The sequence below is a fragment of the Solanum tuberosum genome, unplaced genomic scaffold (genome assembly GCF_000226075.1).
Source record: "Solanum tuberosum cultivar DM 1-3 516 R44 unplaced genomic scaffold, SolTub_3.0 scf00383, whole genome shotgun sequence".
Taxonomy (NCBI): domain Eukaryota; kingdom Viridiplantae; phylum Streptophyta; class Magnoliopsida; order Solanales; family Solanaceae; genus Solanum; species Solanum tuberosum.
The window spans coordinates 213104-221660 of NW_006239307.1; the positions used below are offsets into that span (position 1 = coordinate 213104).

Sequence of the window (8557 nt, forward strand, 5' to 3'; positions counted from 1 at the left end):
ATATGATATATGATGATGAAGCTTCCCGTTCATTATTTGCCATCAATTCTTAATAGTGCAATTTTGTATACATGTTCACTAGATAAACACTGAAGTATTTAAAGTTGGTTCAAAATTCTTTTTTGCCACACTTTTAGTTTTTTCAGCTTTGAAGTGCTACAAAATAAATAGGAGATAATTTATTTATCATAAAAATATTTTATTCCTATTTGATTTAATGCAAGATTATATTAAATCAATGATCAAACTTTGAGTTTCTAATTGATAGTGAATAAGAAATTGATCATCCCAATGATTAGTCATCTACTTCAATTGATCTGAGCTTGCTTCAAACTCCAAGCACTCAAATTTGAAATTTCAACATGTTGTGATCCATTGTTGAAAACAAATATGTGTGCTTTGTCATTGATTGCCAAAGTAGGGTAAACTCTGGTTGTAATACAAGTTTTTCCTCCTTCACCAAAGCTTTCTATTATTGAATGATCTATCTGTTAAAGAAAAGAAAAGGCATGTAAGTTTAGATCAAGTGATAAAAGCTAGCACCTCATTACTCATAGAGAAAGAAATACTTCTAGCGTTTTAATTTGTTTGTCTTACTTTTCTTTCGGTCCATTTAAAAAGAATGTGTCTTTTCCTTTTTGATAACTTTTTAATCCTAATTTTCCACATGATGTGTTTAAGACTACAAGATGAAACGACATTTTGCTACATTCTATGTATCTTTAGTTAGTTTAAGATCAGAAGATTCTATAGCCTTCTTTACTTTTGAAAACTTCGTGTAAAATCAAAATTAGACAAACAAATTGAGATAGAGTAAGTAGAATCTTTTGTATCTCATGTGGAATTTATACTATTTCCGGTGATATTATTAGAGGAGGAGATTCACAAAGATTTTCTACATCTAAATGATTCCAAAATTTCATGAATCACTCCAAATGAATGCAACGAACAAATTAAGTTGGTGTTAAGAGAAAGTGTTAAAAGTCATCAACAAGTTAATTAATATTCAAAATATTTCAATAAGAGTTAAATATTAGAGTTGTAGAGAATTGAAAGAAGAACTCTAAAGCGATAATTTAAGAGTGACATGTCTTACAATTAGTGGGAGGCATAATTCTGGGATATTACCTGCCACTATATCTTTTTATCATCATTTAGAAATAGAGATGGTCATTTGAGTCATAGGTTTTCTCAAGTGTGAAGTTAGAGCAAGTGAGTTCCTCAAGTAGCCGGTGTGAGCAAGTGAGATGCTCAAGTAGGAAGTGAGAGAAAGAAAGACAGAAATGTGTGATTAAGCAAGCAAGTGTGAGAGCAAAAATGACAAATAAAAGAAACAAACAGAATTGCTAGAGTGTGAGCGGAAGAAAAAAAAAGTTTTAAAAATTTATAACTTGGATTGAATTTTATCGTGCAATAATAAAATTCATGTTGTGAGCAACCAATTTTGTTCAACAAACATTTCTCAAACAGTAATAAAAAGTAAACATGAGTCCAAAAAAATCCATCTATGCAATAACATGCTTATATAGTAATTTGGGCTTTGTTATGGTCAATCTGTTTGGTATAAATAAATTTATTTAGCATTGTAATAGACATCAGTGGTGGACCTAGGATTTTTACCAAGCGTGTTTCTTAGGATTTTTTGTTGTCTGGTTTTGAACCTGCGCACTTCCACAAAAATGAACCCACTTTACCACTGGACCAAGGGCTATCATTTGTTTAAATGAGGTCAATCTTATTTGTACGATATTTCAGAAGACAAACCAAACATACTTATATATACCATGTTATTTTTTTACAAAGTGGGTTCATAAGAATCCTCTTGACCCGACGTAGGTCCATCTCGGATAGACATCACCAATCAATAGAACAATCATATGTCCTATTACAAGTTCATTTGGATGGTCGAGTATACAAGATGTGTGGCAATATTTAAAACTTGAAAGATTTGTATTTTGGTAGGGAAACTTACTAAAGTTCTCAATGAAATTTTTTGCTTAACAAGATCAACATCCAAAATGCTCCATATGTGGTCTTGTCATAATCAAGGCCTAATGAGGACCTGCATTAAAAAAATTCACAATGCATTTCTAAATTCACAAGTAGAAACTCAATTTCCATCTTAAAGTTACAAATTAAAGTCACGATAACGACTTATGATTTACAATTGATTTCATTAGCGATAATTACGTTTTGATTTCTATCTAAATTCTTGATTTATAAATTGAAACACTCTAGGATAAAGTCTCAAAAGATTTTGTTGTTTCATAGTTGTTACTATGTACTATTCAGTTAGACACTCATTTAGATTTTCCAACAAAAAATCCTTTGAACATCGAAACTAGAAAAAGAAAGGGATTAATTAAGAACCAATTGAATAGATCATCATCGATTTTGTTATGGTTGCTCAATTTCATTCAAATTCTAATAAATCAACAAAATGTAGATCGAGTTCGATCATTTATTTGGTAAAATAAAAACTAACCCCAAAAACCAAAACAAATTGACAAAATCGATCTAATCAAAACTGACAAATTTTTAATGTCTAGTGACAAGGGAGATCCGTTATCCGGATGAGATAATTAACGGTTATAATGCCAGTGTTCAGTCTCCTTCGCCGGAGTCGATGGGGTTTCGTTATCCCGATGAGATAACAAACGGTTTTAACGCCGGTGTTCAATCTCCTGGGCCTTTTAATGGGTAGGGTGGGTTAGCTTAGGTGGACGTTTATGTGGGATTATAATTTACATATTGGATGTCATATCTTATTCTGTTAAAAGAAAGGATATAATTGATCCAATAGTAAGAGGGAAAGGTTGTTTTGAGCCAAAATATAGTAGAAGGGTATATTTCGAATAGTCGAAACGTAGTTTTGGCCCTTTTCCATTCTTTTAAAAAAAATGGAGTTAAACCACAGGATAAAAACACCTACCTATAGCCTATAGGTATCTTAAAAGGGAGAAAAAAAGAAAGATAGATACCTTTTCTGATCACTGCACATTAGCACAACAAACTTGTCATTCTTTTTGAAAATTATAAAGAAGACAGTCGTAAATTCCTGAAGATCACTTGAAGCCAAAACAAGCAAACCAAAAGGAACTACACCACTCTTGGCGGATGAACCTCTTTGGCTGCATATCTCTTGTGGATTCCTCCAATTTGAGTCATAAACTTCTGCTCTATCAAACATTGGGATTATGAAGGAGATTTCTACATCCGCCTGAAACAATTAACACTAGTAATTATTTTCTCCGTTTTAATTTATGTGAAAAGAAAATCGATGATACAAATAGTTTAGGGTGAGTTGTCTCGAAGAAATGCAATGATGTACTTTTGTACAAGTTGTTGAAACTTAAGTGGAAGATTGTGCAGTTGAAGCAAATGTTGAAGAGCTATATTGAAAGAATTATACCTGTGCCCAGGTGACACCTGAAATTTCAAGCAGTGAACCTGCTTTTAGTGTTGTAATTTGTAACTCAACTTGGTTTGTCCTTAACTTTGCCATTTCTTCTACTGGCCATTGAACCAATTGCTTCCCGGATTTGTTTAGCCAAATTTTCCTTGGAAACGCCTAAAAACATTCATTATTGCAATAACGAGCAAATTAATTCCGTAATGGAGTCACAATTTTCACTAATAGGATTCAAAATAAAAAGAAGTTGGCACTTGTAGACTCATTACCTGAAGACCAGACCATCTTTTCATTATATCAATGTTGGCACTTGTAGACTCATTGACCCAAGCAAGCAAAATCCTCCTCTTTTTTTCACTGTCAAAGAAAGACTTGGAAGCATAATACTTCCCATAATCTAACCTTAATCCTGATTCATTATCTACAGATCCCGAATCCGGGAAAAATATATCCATGTCATGATCATACGTTCCAATCGTGTAATATTCCACCTGAGATTGAAACACGCTGACCTTGAGTAAATGTTTAACATTTGATACTAGAAAAAAATCAGGACATTCCCACATTCCAGTTTCATTAGACGAATGCAGGGGATGCTATACTCCTGTCCAGTGTATAAAATCCATACTAGTGTACAAGAGAGCGGTTCCAATGTTGTGTTCTCTTTCGTTTCCTACAATGACTCTCCATCTCCCATCGTGGCCTAACCAAGCTGTAGTCGGGTCCCTAAACAAGGTGGAATTGATGTTGTTCATATCGTTAGGTTCCATGATTGGATTGTGAGGCGATTTAATCCATTCTATGAGATAGGGGTCTGATGGATTTTGGGCATGGCTAGATTTTGAACTTGATTATTATTCGAGTCGATTCCAGTATAGAGTATAGCTAGTGTGCCATCTTTGAGAATTGTAGCTGAACCTGACCAACAACCATTGATGTCATATGGCTCCGAAGGCAAAAGTGTTGGAGGGTGAATAGTCCAGTTCACTAGATCACTTGATGTTGAATGTCCCCAAACTATGTATCCCCAGACTGCACTTCTAGGATTGTACTGCTAAAATAAATGGTATATTCCTTTGTAAATCATGGGTCCTGCGCATTTCACACAAAGTCACAATTTAAAGTTTTCGGATTCCAGATTCTTGTACTTCAAAATTACTAGTCCTAAATCAATAATTTGTACATACTCTAATGAATCTTTTAATATAAATACCGAGTTTAATTATTATACAAGACAACTTACCATTAGGATCTATGATTCCCAAGTCATGCATTGCCCAGTATACCAGCATTATAAGAAGAAAAAAACATAGGTTAGATTAGATTACACAAAATTAATCACAACTATGAAAAATGTTAAATAATGTACCATTTATCCAATTGTTGGGAGGTTGGAAATGATATGCAGATCTGTAGGGTTGACTATTTGCAGATAATCCCATATGACATAGATCTATCGTATTGTAAACATCAAGCTGGAGAATATCTTCACTAAGTATAGGTATTATTGAGCTTAGTAAGAGGAGCAAAACATAATAACAACCCATGAATCCAACAAAAAAGAAGAAAAAGAGGGATACTTGTTAGTGCACGAACTAAAACAAGTACAAATACTTACTTCATTACCCCCACTTTTGCAAGTCAATATAATATATTCCAACTTTACAAGTCAAAATATTATAATCTAACTAATCAAAGATACAATAAATTTTATGACTCCAACCAGAAGAATATAGTCAAAATAATATATTATTCCTACTTCAACTTACCTGTATGATGTTCCTAAAAGACACTTAGGTACTGAATTACACAGTTGGTCATTGTACTTAATTTATACGAATTGCAACAAAATGTTAGGTGGCTAGATCACCATGATTAAGTAGGTGAGAGTGACCTCATATATCTTAAGCACACACTTATGACTTGTCGTTTTCTTTCTTCTTTTGGCCTTACTTGGAACCAACCCAAATACCATCTCATTTACTTCTAATTCTTTAAAGGAAAAAGGGGCAAATATACCCCTCGTGAAAAAATGTTGTATGTATACCTATGTTATCTAACAAATGGTGTATATTTATTCTTTTCGCTAATATGTTTATATTTACTTAATTGAAAAAATTATAATACGTGATATTTTTGCAATTTAAGTTTTTTTTTGAAGATTCAGTTTGTTAACGAAAAAAGTAAATATATACATAATTTGTTAAACGACAAGGGTACATATGTACAATTTGATAGATGCAAGGGTATATATGCACTACTTTTTTATCGAATAGTATATATGTTCTAATTGGAAAGTTAAGGGGTATACTTTCCCTACTTTAAGACATTGGGTAGTTTTGTTTGGACTACTAAATGGTTAAAAACAAATTTGGCTCCGCTCCCTTTCCATTTTCCCCAAGTTTCTGCTTTGATCAGCGACATATGAAATAGTTTAAGTTTAATGGATAAGATATAATTGACTAAAGAAAATTCTCTAACCATGACTTAGATAATAAATATAGGATAAATATATTATGTCGATTTGATTTTAGAAATTCTTATAATCCCACAGTCTTAGTAATATATTTTCTTGTCTATAAATATAGTAAAATAAATCTTCCTATGCAAGATCTACAACCTTACTGTGTTACTTTGTGCTCATGGTTCATCTGAGTGCTTATTATGCCTACTTTATTATTCATCGGACTTGGTGGGAGTAGGGACAAAAGAGAGAAACAATTGGACTTTTCTAAATTGATATAAAATATTTATCCTATGATTATTCAAAACATGATTAGCAAATTTATTTTAGTCAGTTAAATTTAGCCATTAAATTTAGCTTATATCATGTGTCATCTATCAAAGCCAGAATTTGGGAAAAATGGAGTAAATGGAAATGGAGAGGAGCCAAAATCGTCAATAACAATATAGTTCAAGAAATTGTCATTTATTTGCCTATAATGACCCTGTAGGTCATTTTTCCTGTATTACTTTATTTTCGACATTTATAGCTTTCCTATAACAATCTCAAGCCATTTATGACTTGCTTGAATTGACAGTTCGGTTACCTAGTCATTCGTTTGCTCTTTATGTGAGTTTTCATATTTTGGAGCGTTTGAATCATGGATAGTTGACTTCGGTCAAAATGTCAGGTAAACGATCTTAGAATGCAATTCTAATTGTTCCATTAGCATTGAAATGTCGAGGTTGGTGTAGAAAAACCTTTGATATGGGTCTCGAGGCTTCTGGGATCATTTCAAGTTACCTTATAGATTTTGGCTAAAATGGAGCTTGGGTATGGGACCTAAATTTTTTTGAGATGATCACCCTTGGAAGTTTTGATATCTCTGTTGAGGTTTGATTGTCTAATTTATTGGGGTAACACACTTTGTTTTTCTGCACGGGTTCTTGAACAATTCTTGAGAACCTGAGCGGAGTCCGTTGGGACAACTAAATTTGTTGGTGCCTGATGCTTGTGTAACCGCCTAACCAGACTTTGGATCGCTTAAACGGTGGATACTTAAGCAGACATGAAGCTTCTTTAGTGGGCCATTCCAATAAGAGGCTAGCCACGACGAGATGCAAAAAGTTCATCACAAGAGACTTAATTTGATAATTGGCTAGTCACGACGAGATGCAAAAAGTTCACATATTGCCTATGCAACTTCAATTGGCCTCATCGTAGCTGCAAATTCAATTTTGTTCAATTATGAGCACTATTCAAGTCATCAGTAATGATCAAGACCGATACTCAAATTTGCAAAAGAACAGCCACATTCAAACACAAACAAGAGGTGGCACCAAATTTTCCGGAAGGGTCCAAAAATCATTTGCAATTAACACAGGGAGCCACATGCTCAATCATCCACAAAACAGTGCCAAAACACAATATATACCACAAAACCCAAATATACGAACAAAACAATAATCACAAAAGGTGGGCCTCACCCCACCACAAACAAAAGCTATTTGTCCTCAAATGCAAGAAATAAAATATTCAAAAATGAAAGAAAATAAGACAGAGAGGGTGGTAGAAAAGGATCATGTCTAAACAGTCGCTCCATCTGTCTGGGCATCAGTGCCCGGTGTAGTGCTCTGGTCTCGGGCATCAGTACCCAGAGTCACCTCAGAAATAACAGGTCCACAAGGGTCAACTAAGGGTGTATCTGCCAAAGAAACCTGCACAGCTGCATCGACTATGACCTCCTCAGTCTCCGTAAGTCCTTCATAAGAAAGCTCTTCAGCAACCCCAAGCATCTCCTCATCCGTCTCAGCCTCGGACTCAGGATCAACAGCCTCCTAAACTCTAACATCATCTCTGGTGGTAGACGGAGGCATATCTGGCTCTACTGGCACATCTGGGATCTCCACTGTCCCGAAAATCATGGACATGTCGTTGGACTTCAGCTGGTCCACATCTCTCCTCAGTTCAGCAATGACGGCCTTTAGAGCCGTCACCTCATTGGTGGCCCCTGGGCCACGCTCACACACCACTATCCTAGCCGCAAGTGCATCAATGGTAGTGCTCAAGGGTGTCACAACATCAGTGAGGGCTGACTAAATGATGCCCGGAATGGAGGCCTCAAGCCTGGCAGCACGACGATCGACAGAATGAGCTAGCTTCCCCATTCGGAGTAGTGCAGCCTGAGTGAGCGGGGGACGGGAAATAACAACAGCATCAGCTCTGGAAGGTAATGTAGCAGCAGAGGAACTAGGGGTGTCAAAAGGAACATCACTGGATGTACCTGAAGGCCCAGGGGTTGGATTAGGCAAAGGTGCCTCTGCAGGTAGTGTGTCTGTATCAATAACCTGGGAAGAGTCCACCGGGGCTGCCTTTTTATTCTTCGCCTCATCTTTTAAATACTCCGCCTTGATTCTCCGGATATCAGTAGAAGATGTGGGAATTGATGCTTATCGTGACCAACGACACAATCCTACGGTATGAGTGTCTACGATCGTCGATAATATAGTAACCCAACCAAGGGTTGGGTCGTGTCTCAAGGGAGCGATTTTGAGAATTGATAGAAAAATAAAATTATATTCTAACTAGTCGTAGCTAAAAATATTAACGAACAGAAACATAGTAAATTAAAGAGGGAGACACGAAAGTGTCAAATATCAAATGGGGGTTTTGTAACAAGTGATAAAGCAGCAAAATAAACA

The 8557-nt window shown here is 35.3% G+C and overlaps 1 pseudogene; it reads right to left on the bottom strand.

The window, feature by feature from the left end:
- Positions 1-232: 232 nt before the first annotated feature.
- On the bottom strand, positions 233-5225 carry LOC102578603 (beta-fructofuranosidase, insoluble isoenzyme CWINV3-like; annotated as a pseudogene).
- Between the last annotated feature and the right edge of the window lie 3332 nt (positions 5226-8557).